The sequence below is a fragment of the Polypterus senegalus genome, chromosome 2 (assembly GCF_016835505.1).
Source record: "Polypterus senegalus isolate Bchr_013 chromosome 2, ASM1683550v1, whole genome shotgun sequence".
Lineage (NCBI taxonomy): Eukaryota > Metazoa > Chordata > Cladistia > Polypteriformes > Polypteridae > Polypterus > Polypterus senegalus.
Window position 1 is genome coordinate 299216787 of NC_053155.1, and position 16262 is coordinate 299233048.

Below are 16262 nucleotides of genomic sequence, written 5' to 3' on the forward strand. Positions count from 1 at the left end.
GAACACAGCGAAACCGGACGTTGTTTTCTCACCGTGATGATTGATCGCACTGCCACCTGGTGGAATCCTCCAGATTTACATAAAACACGCACACAAGTATAGTCAGTAATGTAAACTAATTGTGTTGCGTAGCATCAAGTGTATCCACAGCCTTAGAGCAACAAAAGTGAGTCTCCTCATGCTGCAAGGTCTTGATGTAATAAACTGAGGAAACGACAGATTTTAAAGAGAGGCAATGGGGCTTGGCACTGTTTTAATTGAGAACACTACTTGGGATTTTACTCTTTTTATTGGATTTTAACCTTCACTTCACTGATTTTATGGATTATTTCATTATTGCAGAACTTGCACCTTACTTGCTTTTGAACACTCTTCTCTGGTTTTTAATGACAGCACTGCACCCTATTCCCACAATTCCTTGCTGATTGATAAATGCCTGGCTTATCTTGGTTTATGACTATCGACGGTTCCAAGAAGCGAACAGGGAACGTGCAGCCAACACGGACCATCACAATGGTCCGCCAATCTTCTGTTGCACAGATGTCACACAACAACCGAGGTGGAGGTACCGTCACCATACGAGAACAACATGCCATGTTGTGTTACCAGGGGGGATTCAAATTTTAATTGCAACATTTATTTCTATAGCACCTTTACATACAAATAAGGTAGCTCAAAGTGTTTTACACTTATAATTACTGGAAGGGTAGTGTCATTATATATACTAGCTGTGTAAGCCTGTGCTGTAAAAAGAATGGGGTTATAGAAACTATTGAAATGGTCAGAAAAAAAAAATGAAATATAGAGATGTCAGTTACTTGACTACTCTGGAGGAGGTTTTCGTTTTGCTGACATGCTTGCATCTCTTGTGTTATTAGCAGCTTGGTGAGTTTCTATTTCCTTGAAGAAGGAGCCCTCACCCCGACTCCACCTCTCACTTCCGGGCCGGACAGACAGACACACACACTTTCACACGTGGACGTTTATATATAAGAAATTCATAATGTAAGACTCTAAAGATAAGTCCGGTGCTAATATCAGGTGGCAATTTATTTGATTAATAACCACTAATCATTAAAAACAGACACCCTTTTTAAGTCAGTAGACAGATTAGGAGAGTATGGTGGGGTCATGAGGTCACTGGAAAGGGGTGTGTGGCACTCCCAAAATGTTTGCAAAAGGACGAAGGTCCAAGTCTTTAGAGCCCTGGTGCTCCCTGTTTTGCTATTTGGTTGCAAGACATGGATGAAGACTGGACTCCTTCGGTACTGAGTCTCTTTGGAGAATCCTTGGGTAACGCTGGTCTGACTTTGTGTTGCTCATGGAGTCCTGAATGAGGCACATTACCTGCATTGTGAGGGAGCGTCAGTTCCGGCACTACAGGCATGTGGTGCTATTCCTCGAGGGCTCGCAGGACTCTCATTGTTGAGGACCCAAGCGGCTGGAGCAGGCCAAAGAGACGCCCATATAACACCAAAGATGGTCATTTCCAGAGAGTGGGACTGGACTACATATCCGCCTGGGGGGCTGCCAACTAGAATCCTGAGCTGTTTCATTGTGAGGTGGGTGCGGCAACGCACTGGACAAGTGCCTGCTCCCCAACCTGACCTGACCCTTCTTAACAATACAGAAAGTAATGCCAGCATTCATTTACCATAAAAGGTTTTAATTATGCACTACTAACCGTCACCTGCAGCTCCGCCCACGTAGTAGTGAAACAGGACAGCAAGGAGGACCCCGGCCTGCTCCGCACTCCTGACGTCACGCTTACCCCTCCCGTCGGCCCGCAGCCTCTCTCTCGTATTAACGTGAATATATCGGTCCTGCAAGCGAATTATAATACTTAGCACAATGAGCGAAGACTCAAAATCAACCGGAATGTTCAAGCAAATTCTAGAAGAAAACCTGATCTAAATCCGTTAAGTAGTTCTCTCGTGAAAAGCAGACAGACAGATGTTGGATTTTATATATATATATATATATACAGTGGTGTGAAAAACTATTTGCCCCTTCCTGATTTCTTATTCTTTTGCATGTTTGTCACACAAAATGTTTCTGATCATCAAACACATTTAACCATTAGTCAAATATAACACAAGTAAACACAAAATGCAGTTTTTAAATGTCTGGTTTTATTATTTAGGGAGAAAAAATCTAAACCTACATGGCCCAAAAAGTAATTGCCCCTTGTTAAAAGATAACCTAACTGTGGTGTATCACACCTGAGTTCAATTTCCGTAGCCACCCCAGGCCTGATTACTGCCACACCTGTTTCAATCAAGAAATCACTTAAATAGGAGCTGACTGACACAGAGAAGTAGACCAAAAGCACCTCAAAAGCTAGACATCATGCCAAGATCCAAAGAAATTCAGGAACAAATGAGAACAGAAGTAATTGAGATCTATCAGTCTGGTAAAGGTTATAAAGCCATTTCTAAAGCTTTGGGACTCCAGCGAACCACAGTGAGAGCCATTATCCACAAATGGCAAAAACATGGAACAGTGGTGAACCTTCCCAGGAGTGGCGGCCGACCAAAATGACCCCAAGAGCGCAGAGACGACTCATCCGAGATCACAAAGACCCCAGGACAACGTCTAAAGAACTGCAGGCCTCACTTGCCTCAATTAAGGTCAGTGTTCACGACTCCACCATAAGAAAGAGACTGGGCAAAACGGCCTGCATGGCAGATTTCCAAGACGCAAACTACTGTTAAGCAAAAGAACATTAGGGCTCGTCTCAATTTTGCTAAGAAACATCTCAATGATTGCCAAGACAATTGGGAAAATACCTTGTGGACTGATGAGACAAAAGTTTAACTTTTTGGAAGGCAAATGTCCCGTTACATCTGGCGTAAAAGAACACAGCATTTCAGAAAAGAACATCATACCAACAGTAAAATATGGTGGTGGTAGTGTGATGGTCTGGGGTTGTTTTGCTGCTTCAGGACCTGGAAGGCTTGCTGTGATAGATGGAACCATGAATTCTACTGTCTACCGGCCATCTACCGCCATCTGTTCGTCAACTCAAGCTGAAGCGATCTTGGGTGCTGCAACAGGACAATGACCCAAAACACACCAGCAAATCCACCTCTTGGCTGAAGAAAAACAAAATGAAGACTTTGGAGTGGCCTAGTCAAAGTCCTGACCTGAATCCAATTGAGATGCTATGCCATGACCTTAAAAAGGCAGTTCATGCTAGAAAACCCTCAAATAAAGCTGAATTACAACAATTCTGCAAAGATGAGTGGGCCAAAATTCCTCCAGAGCTGTAAAAGACTCATTGCAAGTTATCGCAAACGCTTGATTGCAGTCATTGCTGTTAAGGGTGGCCCAACCAGTTATTAGGTTCAGGGGCAATTACTTTTCACACAGGGCCATGTATGTTTGGATTTTTTTTCCCTAAATAATAAAACCATCATTTAAAAACTGCATTTTGTGTTTACTTGTGTTATATTTGACTAATGGTTAAATGTGTTTGATGATCAGAAACATTTTGTGTGACAAACATGCAAAAGAATAAGAAATCAGGAAGGGGCAAATAGTTTTCACACCACTGTATATATATATATATATATATATATAAAATGTGCAAATAAATTTGAGTTAACATTAGGTGAAAGAGTTTCTGCCAGCTTTCTCTTTATTGTACTTAAAGATGTTACGTATTTTGAGAGTCAGTCACAGTTTTCAAGTTGAGAAAAGCCACGCTGATGGCGCGGACGTTCCCAGCACGCTGAGAATTGCTCCTCGCCACATAAAGATACACGTCAAATCAGTGCCGGTCGAAGCTAATATAATAATACTAATCATTCTTTACATTTCCATGGTGCTTTTCTCACTGATCAGAGCACTTTACACAGTGAGTGGGGGGCACTTCAACCACCACTAATGTGTAGCACCCACCTGGATGATGTGACGGCAGCCATTTTTGCACCAGTACGCTCGCCACACATTAGCTGTTAGATTGTGAAGTGGTGAGATAGTCAGAAGATAATTAGGGGGCCAGAATGAGTAGGCGGTGGTGGGCAATTTAGCCAGGACATCGGGGTACACCCAACTCTTTATGATGGACGCCCAGGGATCTTTAGATAGATAGATAGATAGATAGATAGATAGATAGATAGATACTTTATTAATCCCAAGGGGAAATTCCAATAATCCAGCAGCAGTATACTGATACAAAGAAACAATATTAAATTAAATAGTAATAAAAATGAAAAGAATTAAAATAAAATTAATGTTCGCATTTACTCCCCCGGCTGGAATTGAAGAGTCGCATAGTGTGGGGGAGGAACGATCTCCTCAGTCAGTGGAGCAGGACGGTGACAAAAGTCTGTCACTGAAGCTACTCCTCTGTCTGGAGATGACACTGTTAAGTGGATGCAGTGGATTCTTCATGATTGACAGGAGTTTGTTTAGTGCCCGTCGCTCTGCCACAGATGTTAAACTGTCCAACTTTACTCCTACAATAGAGCCTGCCTTCTTAACAAGTTTGTCCAGGCATGAGGCGTCTTTCATCTTTATGCTGCCACCCCAGCACACCACCGCGTAGAAGAGGGCACTCGCCACAACCGTCTGGTAGAACATCTGCAGCATCTTACTGCAGATGTTGAAGGATGCCAACCTTCTCAGAAAGTATAGTCGACTCTGACCTTTCTTACACAGAGCATCAGTATTTGTCATCCAGCTGCACTCCCAGATATTTAAAGGTCTGCACCCTCTGCACACAGTCACCTCTGATGATCACAGGGTCCATGAGGGGCCTGGGCCTCCTAAAATCCAGCACCAGCTCCTTGGTCTTGCTGGTGTTAAGGTGTAAATTTTTATTATTGACCTCAGAATGTCAGGACCTCAGCCACCACAGAGCCCACTCACACACAGACCCTCACAGGTACAACTGACCTGAAACACACGTCTGTGAGCTGCATGACTGCTGGATCCATGAGGCAGCAGCACTAAGCACAGCACAAACAACACCCTTGACTCTAAAATCCTAAAACACTCTATTTTGGAAATTGTTTTTCAGATTTCTTTAAAAAAAAAGGGACAGAACAATAGAAAAAGATAAAAACGCTGTGACCATACTTGAAAACAGTGAGTGACAAGCCCCCCGATGGGCTGTTGGATGCAAAAAGACCACAGAAAAAGACACCCTGATTAAAATTCTGCCATCCTCAGTTACTGCCAGCGTATACAAGGTCCTCGTGAACGGAGGAGAGTGGTCATGTCTTCAGATGACATTTCCAACAAAGAACATTGTTTTGTTCTCTTATGGACACAATGATAAAGAATGATAAAGACAAGCGGCATTACTGGATTTGTTAACTCCTCGAGTGAAAAGCTGTTTCACATCTGCTTTTGATCAGAACCTCGCAATGTACAGGACGCCTACATTTTCGGACAATCACACAAAACCAGACGTGTAATGTGATACTCGGGGATAAAATGAAATACACAGAAGAAACTGCTGGAACAATGAAAACCGCTTCTCCCTTTAATGAGGGGCCACATCTAGCAACCCCCATAGGACATTCACGTCATGCAGAAGATCATCTGCTTAGCGTCGCATCATTAGGATCCCTGCCACTTGGGCACCCCTCTGGGTGTCGAGGTTAATGTAATTAAGGTAAATGCAATAATTAGACTCCAGAGGTACAGGCTCACTGCTCCCCCGTACTGCAGCTGACGAAGCTGAGGTCTGCTCGAGCCTCTCCAGACACGCCGATGACAGCAGGAACTGGCTGGCCTGCGATATGGAGTTTCATGAACTGTCTGGGATTAGCGGTGAGCCACAGAGCGTGCACTTGATCTAATGAGAGACCGGGAGCCAGCGTGTGAATGTAAAAAAGAGGGAGAGAGAGAAAGAGAGAGAGAGAGGGGTGGGAGGGGAGAAGGAGAGAGAGAGAAAGAGAAAGACAGAGAGAGAAAGAAAGAAAGAGAGAGAAGGAGAGAGAGAGAGGGGGAGAGGGGGAGGGGGAGCACTCTACTCAGTTCTGACCTCCAAAATATTTGTATTTTATTCAACCCAAAATGTGTCAAGAAGACAAATGACTAATATTACACATAATCAGAATTTATTAACTGACTGGTACAATTAAGAAAGGTAATTTGTTTTGACCCGTTTAAGCTCTATTTTAATCTCTGTCACAAAATTTTTATTTCATGCAATGATTTTCTTTGTGTCCAGAAAGTGTACAACACCACAGTCATCATACAATGCAAGACCAAGCACAGCAGGCCCTACCTAACAGCGCTGGGTGAAAGCAGCAACCCGGACTAGAAGAGGTAATAGTTAACGGAAGTGCACTCACACCAAGCCCATTTAGACTCAACAGTTAACATGATATGTGGAGGATCTGTGTGGGAGAACCTGAAGAACTAGAGAAACCTGCAAGGACGTGGGGAGAACATTTAAATTACACACAGATGGCCTGGGACATCAACCTAACATTCTGCAGCTCTAAATTAGCTGTTTTAACAAATGCTGTAATGTGTCACCTGTATAATCTATTCTATTCTATTACATTAAAAAGACAAAATAAGAAACAATAATGCACATAATCAACAAAAGTAACATTAACAGAGAAAAGGACTGTGATTAATACAGCAAAAGAAGCCTTTGGTAAGGTAATTTATTACAATAAACCTTTTATTTCACTTGTGTCTGTATTATAGACAGACAGACAGACAGACAGACAGACAGACAGACAGACAGATAGATAGATAGATAGATAGATAGATAGATAGATAGATAGATAGATAGATAGATAGATAGATAGATAGATCATGAAAGGCACTATATAATAGATAGATAGATAGATAGATAGATAAACAGATAGATAGATAGATAGATAGATAGATAGATCATGAAAGGCACTATATAATAGATAGATAGATAGATAGATAGATAGATAAAACTTCTTTTAGTTTGATGCCCACCCTCTCATATGGCACCTAATCAAATGCTTTCTGAAAGTCCAGATTAAAAATATCACATGCTCTACTTTGATTGCTTACTTTTGTTGCTTCCTCATAGAATTCCAGCGTGTTAGTAAAACACGACCTCCGCCTTCCGCAGGGGTATCATCTGCAAACCTGACCAGCCTGTTACTTCTCTTCCTATCCAAATCATTTATATATCTCATAACAAACAACAAGCTGAATGAGGTAATGCAAGATCCAAGAAACTTTCTTATTTATTATGCACTGTAATTATAATTAAATTTATGATCTGGCACTTACATGTAAAGTTCATAACGTCTGATTTTAATTTTCTGCATTTTAAAGAGGAGACGAGTACAAAATCATGCAGACGAGCCAACAGGGCGACACAGCAGCACAAGCACTGACATGACCAAAGCCCACGGTAGGCAGGTTAAGCGCGCTGCACACACTTTGTTGAAACCACTGCTTCGATTCTATTGTCCTAAACTGCTGTTCTTTGTATCAAATTCAATGAACTCAGCAACTTTTGCATGTAAGATGTGGCTGTCTTTGTGCAGACTTAATCACTTAAATTAAAGGCAAAATTATAAAACAAGATGCCAAAGTGCTTACCGTGAGACAACTGAGCGGCAGCACAAAGCCTCTTTTGAAAACCTGCTCCAAACAGCTTCATCAACAGCATGTCCTCCTCATGTAAATTCAATTCTGCTTATTTTTGTATAGCGCTCGTCACTGAGTGCAGGCGCAGGGCACCATATTTAACTGGTCTACACCTTTATTAACTCCACGCTCATCCAAATACACAGAAACAATTAAGTCATCCACCGACTCATCAAGTAACTGAAAATAATATTGTTGTTAAATTTATGGTGATCTGAGCATGGCAACTGTGTTATTTACTGTACATCTACCCATCCATCCATCCATCTCCAGAGAAGGGAAGCTGGAGCCAATCCCAGCAAGCACTGCGGGCAAGGCAGGAACAATCCCTGGACGGAACACCAGTCTATCAGTGTACTGTACATAAAGTGTATTATTGTTAAAAACAAACATTAAAACTTAATGGGCTTCTCACTCCAAATCACAAGAAAGGACCACCTAACACACAAAAAATGGCCAAAAACAAAATAACCAAAACTGGAAAAAATACATTCTGGGTCCATGCCTTTTGTCAGTCTCTGAAGAAAGACTTCAAGATGACAGACACAAGGCTGTTGATTTATTGTAGTGAAACATCATGGTTTGTTGTCTCCATCAGATCAGCTTCTTTCAGGTAAAATCTCTCAACATGCCATGACAGGGTATAGGAAATAAAGATTCAACACACGAGGGCCCGAGCTGAAATCTCAAAGATATCACTTGGCGGCATTCGCTCAGAATTGTAAATACAAAATAGCAAGCCGTTGGACAAAATACAAGAAAAGGACAAGAACGCCAAAAGTTTGACTTATCAGTTTACTGCTAGTGAAGAGCATCAGCTCATCACATTCTAAACCAAGTAGTCCTTAACCTACAACATGTGAATTTCTTACTGGTTCAGAAATGATTGGTGGTACTTAGGCATCACTTCCATTTTCACATCTCAGGTAGCAGATATTGAGCTACATGGCTGACAAAACGGCCTTTTAGAACCAACACTGAACAAAGAGCCATGTCCTTCTGGGAAGAGGGCTTTGCACATGAAACTGGTTCTTTGGGCTTTAGAAGACAGACTAGATAGATAGATAGATAGATAGATAGATAGATAGATAGATAGATAGATAGATAGATAGATAGATAGATAGATAGATAATGAAAGGCACTATATAATAGATAGATAGATAGATAGATAGATAGATAGATAGATAGATAGATAGATAGATAGATAGATAATGAAAGGCACTATATATAGATAGATAGATAGATAGATAGATAGATAGATAGATAGATAGATAGATAGATGTGAAAGGCACTATATGATAGATAGATAGATAGATGTGAAAGGCACTATATAATAGATAGATACTTCTTTGAAGGAGGACCTTAAACATTAACAGAGCATCAGTAGTTTTCTGATCTATATCTCTATTTCTTCTCGTTTTTAACGTTGCCATCTTGGCCTGGCCTAACAAAAAATTGCCAAGTAAACATTGTCTTTTACAAAGTTTTGACACAGACATTCCAAAAATATAAATGAGGTTATTAAATATAATTCCCAAATCCTTGAACAATAAATCAAGAAAATGCAGCAGTGGTTGTAATCTGGTACAATACAGAAATAAATGATAAATTGTTTCTTTCTGAAGGCAGAATGGACACTGATCTGTTGTGCTGGCACCAATGGTTTTTAAAAATGAATTGGTGGCTATTGCTCCATGTAGGATCCTCCACTGCAGGTCCCCAACTCTTTTCTAATTGGCGGTTTATATAAAGTCCTCCATGCTGGAGATTTTTTCATGCAGACACAAGTGTTCCCCCAGGGGGTATCAGTCATGCTTTCAAATACATAAAAGGGGACACTTTGCACCAGTCTAAAATTTTTTTTTGAAAATTTTAAAAGAAACCCATTTATGTGATTAATTTTTAAAAAATGGGATTATTAGAATTGATAAAATCACATTTGGTTTAATTGAAAGATACATTCAGGAGGTTCTGCCCTCTTTATAAGACCCCAGGAATAATCCTCACACAGAGGACCTGCACCCAAATTGCACAAAAGAGCCTTTAAGTTTGTTGATTTCCCCCCCCAAGGGGAAAGACCTAATCCGGGGGCTCATGTCCACACCCCCCGATTTCCCATGGTTTGGGGATCAAAAAGTTGGCTATTTTGGAAAAGTTTTGTTCATTGAGTGAGTTTAAACAACCCCGGTCAAACTCAAGATGGATTCCATATTAGGTTCTTGGAAACCCAAAAGAGCCCCACATTAATACCCACTCTGTTTTTTTTGGGGCAAATCAATAACATGTTCAGAAAAAGGTGGGCAGGATGCGCCGATATCAATGAAAAGGAGTTGAAATAAAAATTAAATTTCCACCCTGTGGCAAATTAAACCCCCTACAGTAAAAGGCTGGGGGGCATACAAGGCGTTTAAATCTGTCGCCTAAAAGCCAATTTACTCAGAATGTCCAAAGCCCTGACCCCCTTTTTCCCCCGGGCAGATGTATACACTCGTTAACCCAATGAATTTACCCAAAAAAAATCGAAAATCCCCCCTGAATTTTTTTTAAAAAGAAAACGGGGGTTTGACACCAAATTTATCAAACATTGAAGCAATTAAATTATTAAAATTAGCCCCTACCCGAAAAAAAACGGGACCACCCATTTCCATTTCTTCAGTCTGTTTATCAATTCCCCTCCCAGTTATCAGCTTGGCCCCAGACTTCCCAATGAAAATTTTTAATTTTTAAAATTTAGGTTCCATTTAACCACTTGGGAGGTTTGGGGAGGACAGTCCCAGTTGCCCATCAGAAGGCATTCTTGGAAGTTGCCCGGCAGATGACCCCGTTTGAAAACCTGTAAATCCTGCAGCGGACAAACATCAGGTTCGGGGGAAACAACTGTGACTTTCCACATCCACCACCCAAAAGAAGTGGGACCACAGGCAATAAAGGCCGTGAACTTTGGGGAAGTCTGTGGAGCAGGGCTCAGGGACAGCGGATAGATGGGGAAAAACCGTTTACCCTTGAACAGAAAATGGGGCTCCCAACCCCCTCCATTAATTTTAAAACACTAAACACATTGGTCATTAATTTTATATCCTAAAAAGGTCTCCCCAAAACCAAACTTTTAGAATTAAAAAATACTTGGTCCCCCTTTAAAGGCCTCTCTTGATCTGTAAAGGGGGACCTGCCTTAAACCAAAAACTAGGGCAATCAAACCCCGCACAAAAAAAAGACAAAAAAACATCTTTCAGGACACAAGCTGATGAAGGCCCCCAAGGGTTCATGACGTCCTCAGCAAAGGCCAGCTTTAAAAAATTTTTAAGTCGAGCAGAGCAGGCGGGAGGCCAGTTTTTTTGTTGCAGAGATCCCTTTTTAGGGAAAAATCAAAAATGCCTCCGACAACTCACGGAATTCTCCTGATGCTCTCCCCAAAAACAGTCAGGGAAATCCTTTCCCATGATATCCCAAAAGGGCTTGAACCCCGGGGAAGTCCACATCCCAGGGGGTTTGCTGATTTAAACCCCAAAACTCTGTGGCTCCCCAGTGAATGGCAGGTGGGTCTTCCTTGGTGGATGGGTCAGCTTGGGAGGTCATTTAAAAAAAATTTTTGTATTTGAAGATAATCCTGTTTTGCAGAAAAGTCTTTTTAAAATTTGAAGGCAAATTCCGGATCTCCCCCGGTCTCCTTTTCGTATTGCGTTTTCAGACAGGAAGTTTTTCCTGAGCAACTTTTTCTCCCAAAGAAAGAAAAAACTGGGGGGCCCCATTTGGGAAAATTTTAATCTCCCCCGACAACCTTTACCTGTTATCCAGTAGGGGCCCAGTCTTTTTGTCTTTAGAGACCAAGCAAAATTTGGGATTAAAACCCGGGTTTCAGTTTGGTTTGAATTTTCCCAATGTCCTCTTCAGTTCTTTAATGGCCATTTCCTTTCTAAAAATTTCAGAAAAAATGGCAAAGAGTTTAATTTGGACCTTGGAGCCCCACCTTGCTTGGGGAATTCATTTTTTTTGGGTTTTCCCTTTGTCCCAAAAAAGGGGGAAAATGTTGAAGAAAAAGAGTCTTTAAAAATTTAGTATTGTGCCAGAAGATTTAAAAAACGCCGACCCCAAAAAAACGGGAGCTAAACTATGGTCAAAACCCTGTGGGCAGAAGACAAGAGCCAAAAAGAGGTTCAGATTGTGCCACATAAATCCTGTCCACCTTTCCCTGGATAAATCCACTGGAGGCCTTGAGCCTGTGTACTTCGCCATTGGGTTCGACTTTCCACCATCCACAAGTTCTTGCTGATGGGACCACAACACCTTGACTGACCCGGGGGGGGCTCAGCTCCTTCCCGTCCATCTCTGCATTTTCGTGCAAATTAAAATCCCACTAAGAACCACGTCTAATGCCTCACTAGCACTTTTTAAAAAAGAAAAAAAATTTCTTTGTTTTTGGGCGAACATTTGAAAATAATGTTTTTCCCCCGTCTAAACACCTTTGGACATTTAATTTGTCAAAACAGTCAAGGGCTCCCGGGGCCCTTACTGAAAGCACTGCCACCCCCCGGGTGGCACTGGGGCTGGCTCAGAAACGTTCCTCCCGTCCCTCTGCCCCGGCTATTCTTGGGGGTTGGTTTCTTGAAGAAAAGTTCCAGTTTTTTGTTCCAAATATTTAAAAAAATACGGCCTCTTTAAAAGGGTCTCTGCAAATTTTTAAAAACCCAAAGAGAAAACGGCATTTGAAAGAAAAGGGGGAATGACAAGAAGAACTTAACTAATGAAAAAGAGGGCTGGGTGGAGCCATTATGTGCTGGAGGTGAGAGACTTTCTAAAACTGATAACATTCTTTAAACGATTAAACTCTTTTTCTTTCCATTCCCCAAAGGGAAAAGCATTCATAACTCGCTTGGGTGAAACCAAAAAATTCAGGTCAGGGGAAAAGTTCTCAACATTACCCTTCCTTTTTTCCAAGAAAATCCAAAAACTCAGAATGCTTTTATGCTTTCCTTTTTCCCAAAGTGCCAGTTAAATTTTTCACGACATACAAGAGTCACGTCCCCCAACCCCCCTGACTCCTCCCCTCTGGGTAATTGTCACCTCTCTGGTACTTAGAAAACGATTCTTTAAAACACGTCACCCCCCTGGGTTCATTTTTTTCTTCCTTTTCCACTCCAGTCTGGGGGTTTTTTCCCTTTCTGGGGGTTGTCCATTCTTCCGACATTCATTTCAACTTCCCAAACTTTTTTTCCCCTGCCTGCCTGGTGGGGGCCGGTTAGTTTCTCCCCAGCTTTGACATTTAAGAGAGGGAAGGTTTACTTGGGGCTTTTGGGCTCGGACTGGCCCCGGTCTGCTCATCCACCTTAGATGGCTCACGGTAGCAGCGTAGATAGATAGATAGATAGATAGATAGATAGATAGATAGATCATGAAAGGCACTATATAATAGATAGATAGATAGATAGATAGATAGATAAAACTTCTTTTAGTTTGATGCCCACCCTCTCATATGGCACCTAATCAAATGCTTTCTGAAAGTCCAGATTAAAAATATCACATGCTCTACTTTGATTGCTTACTTTTGTTGCTTCCTCATAGAATTCCAGCGTGTTAGTAAAACACGACCTCCGCCTTCCAGCAGGGTATCATCTGCAAACCCTGACCAGCCTGTTACTTCTCTTCCTATCCAAATCATTTATATATCTCATAACAAACAACAAGCTGAATGAGGTAATGCAAGATCCAAGAAACTTTCTTATTTATTATGCACTGTAATTATAATTAAATTTATGATCTGGCACTTACATGTAAAGTTCATAACGTCTGATTTTAATTTTCTGCATTTTAAAGAGGAGACGAGTACAAAATCATGCAGACGAGCCAACAGGGCGACACAGCAGCACAAGCACTGACATGACCAAAGCCCACGGTAGGCAGGTTAAGCGCGCTGCACACACTTTGTTGAAACCACTGCTTCGATTCTATTGTCCTAAACTGCTGTTCTTTGTATCAAATTCAATGAACTCAGCAACTTTTGCATGTAAGATGTGGCTGTCTTTGTGCAGACTTAATCACTTAAATTAAAGGCAAAATTATAAAACAAGATGCCAAAGTGCTTACCGTGAGACAACTGAGCGGCAGCACAAAGCCTCTTTTGAAAACCTGCTCCAAACAGCTTCATCAACAGCATGTCCTCCTCATGTAAATTCAATTCTGCTTATTTTTGTATAGCGCTCGTCACTGAGTGCAGGCGCAGGGCACCATATTTAACTGGTCTACACCTTTATTAACTCCACGCTCATCCAAATACACAGAAACAATTAAGTCATCCACCGACTCATCAAGTAACTGAAAATAATATTGTTGTTAAATTTATGGTGATCTGAGCATGGCAACTGTGTTATTTACTGTACATCTACCCATCCATCCATCCATCTCCAGAGAAGGGAAGCTGGAGCCAATCCCAGCAAGCACTGCGGGCAAGGCAGGAACAATCCCTGGACGGAACACCAGTCTATCAGTGTACTGTACATAAAGTGTATTATTGTTAAAAACAAACATTAAAACTTAATGGGCTTCTCACTCCAAATCACAAGAAAGGACCACCTAACACACAAAAAATGGCCAAAAACAAAATAACCAAAACTGGAAAAAATACATTCTGGGTCCATGCCTTTTGTCAGTCTCTGAAGAAAGACTTCAAGATGACAGACACAAGGCTGTTGATTTATTGTAGTGAAACATCATGGTTTGTTGTCTCCATCAGATCAGCTTCTTTCAGGTAAAATCTCTCAACATGCCATGACAGGGTATAGGAAATAAAGATTCAACACACGAGGGCCCGAGCTGAAATCTCAAAGATATCACTTGGCGGCATTCGCTCAGAATTGTAAATACAAAATAGCAAGCCGTTGGACAAAATACAAGAAAAGGACAAGAACGCCAAAAGTTTGACTTATCAGTTTACTGCTAGTGAAGAGCATCAGCTCATCACATTCTAAACCAAGTAGTCCTTAACCTACAATATGTGAATTTCTTACTGGTTCAGAAATGATTGGTGGTACTTGGGCATCACTTCCATTTTCACATCTCAGGTAGCAGATATTGAGCTACATGGCTGACAAAACGGCCTTTTAGAACCAACACTGAACAAAGAGCCATGTCCTTCTGGGAAGAGGGCTTTGCACATGAAACTGGTTCTTTGGGCTTTAGAAGACAGACTAGATAGATAGATAGATAGATAGATAGATAGATAGATAGATAGATAGATAGATAGATAGATAGATAGATAGATAGATAATGAAAGGCACTATATAATAGATAGATAGATAGATAGATAGATAGATAGATAGATAGATAGATAGATAGATAGATAGATGTGAAAGGCACTATATAATAGATAGATAGATAGATAGATAGATAGATAGATAGATAGATAGATAGATAGATGTGAAAGGCACTATATGATAGATAGATAGATGAAAGGCACTATATGATAGATAGATAGATAGATAGATAGATAGATAGATAGATGTGAAAGGCACTATATAATAGATAGATAGATAGATAGATAGATAGATAGATAGATAGATAGATAGATAGATAGATAGATAGATAGATAGATGTGAAAGGCACTATATAATAGATAGATAGATTATTATTGGATAGATTGGTCTTTTGGTTCCTCTATGTGATCACTCTGAAGAACCACTGTGCCACCTTTTCTGTTAAGGAGTGGGATTCGCTTCATGGACCACCCTCCGGAGTTGACACATACGCGCTGCACCTCAGGCACAAGTTCATACTGTAATCACCAGAGTACCATAGCTATTCATTTTTTAAAATACCTGACATATTATTTTCATTTGGATTAACCAAGCATGATTAGTCCAGATCAGAGTGAGTGGTGGAGCCTTTCTCAGTAGCACTGGACACAGGGCAGGAACTACTCCTATACAATATAACACACAGCCCACTCACGGCCCACACTGTGTGTACAGCTGTTTTTGTTCAAAAGTGACTTGTATAAGCTATTTTACAATGTGTGTGCAAACACAAGATGCAGCTGAATGCTCAACAACTGTCTGTAAGTTTTTAGGTTTTTATTTATATTTTCTGATGGTCCCAAAATGTTTTTAAATTTATAGAAAATGCCTAACTTTGTGTGGCAAATGATATATAACACATTTGTGACTTGAAAAAATATCAAACTTACCCTTTATGAAGTGTCTCTATGCCATTATACACACAGAAAAAAAAGCACTGTATGGTTTAGGGTGCTGAAAGACCATTGGAATTGCAACATTACGCAGGGGCCCTAAAATATTTACCACTGCACTTGAGTTCAGCTTATGAGTCTCAGGTGGTTTCATTTTCATGAGGTCAAACTGAATTTTGGAACCCCAGGCCCAACAGCCCCATTCAGGGATCCATGCCTGCACTGCCCTACAGTGGTAAGACACAACAGTTGAAGCTAATAATAATAATAATAATAATAATAATAATAATCTGCCTTCCACGACTGTAAAATAGTGTCATTTCCACTGCCTTGAATTCTGATTAAAGTCTCATGAGAGAGGATTGCAAATTAAGGGAAAAATTCAACCCCCATGCACTCTTAAAACTCTTTTCTTTCTTTACTGGCGCTTTATGGTTCTTCACTGGGTTGTGTGGCTCCTCCATTGGTTGACCAAGCT

The 16262-nt window shown here is 40.9% G+C and overlaps 1 protein-coding gene across 1 annotated transcript in view; it reads right to left on the minus strand.

Moving 5' to 3' along the window:
• Positions 1-16262, minus strand: part of lhfpl6 (LHFPL tetraspan subfamily member 6) — a 213593-nt gene that overhangs the window by 195222 nt on the left and 2109 nt on the right. The gene's annotated exons all lie outside the window — the stretch shown is intronic.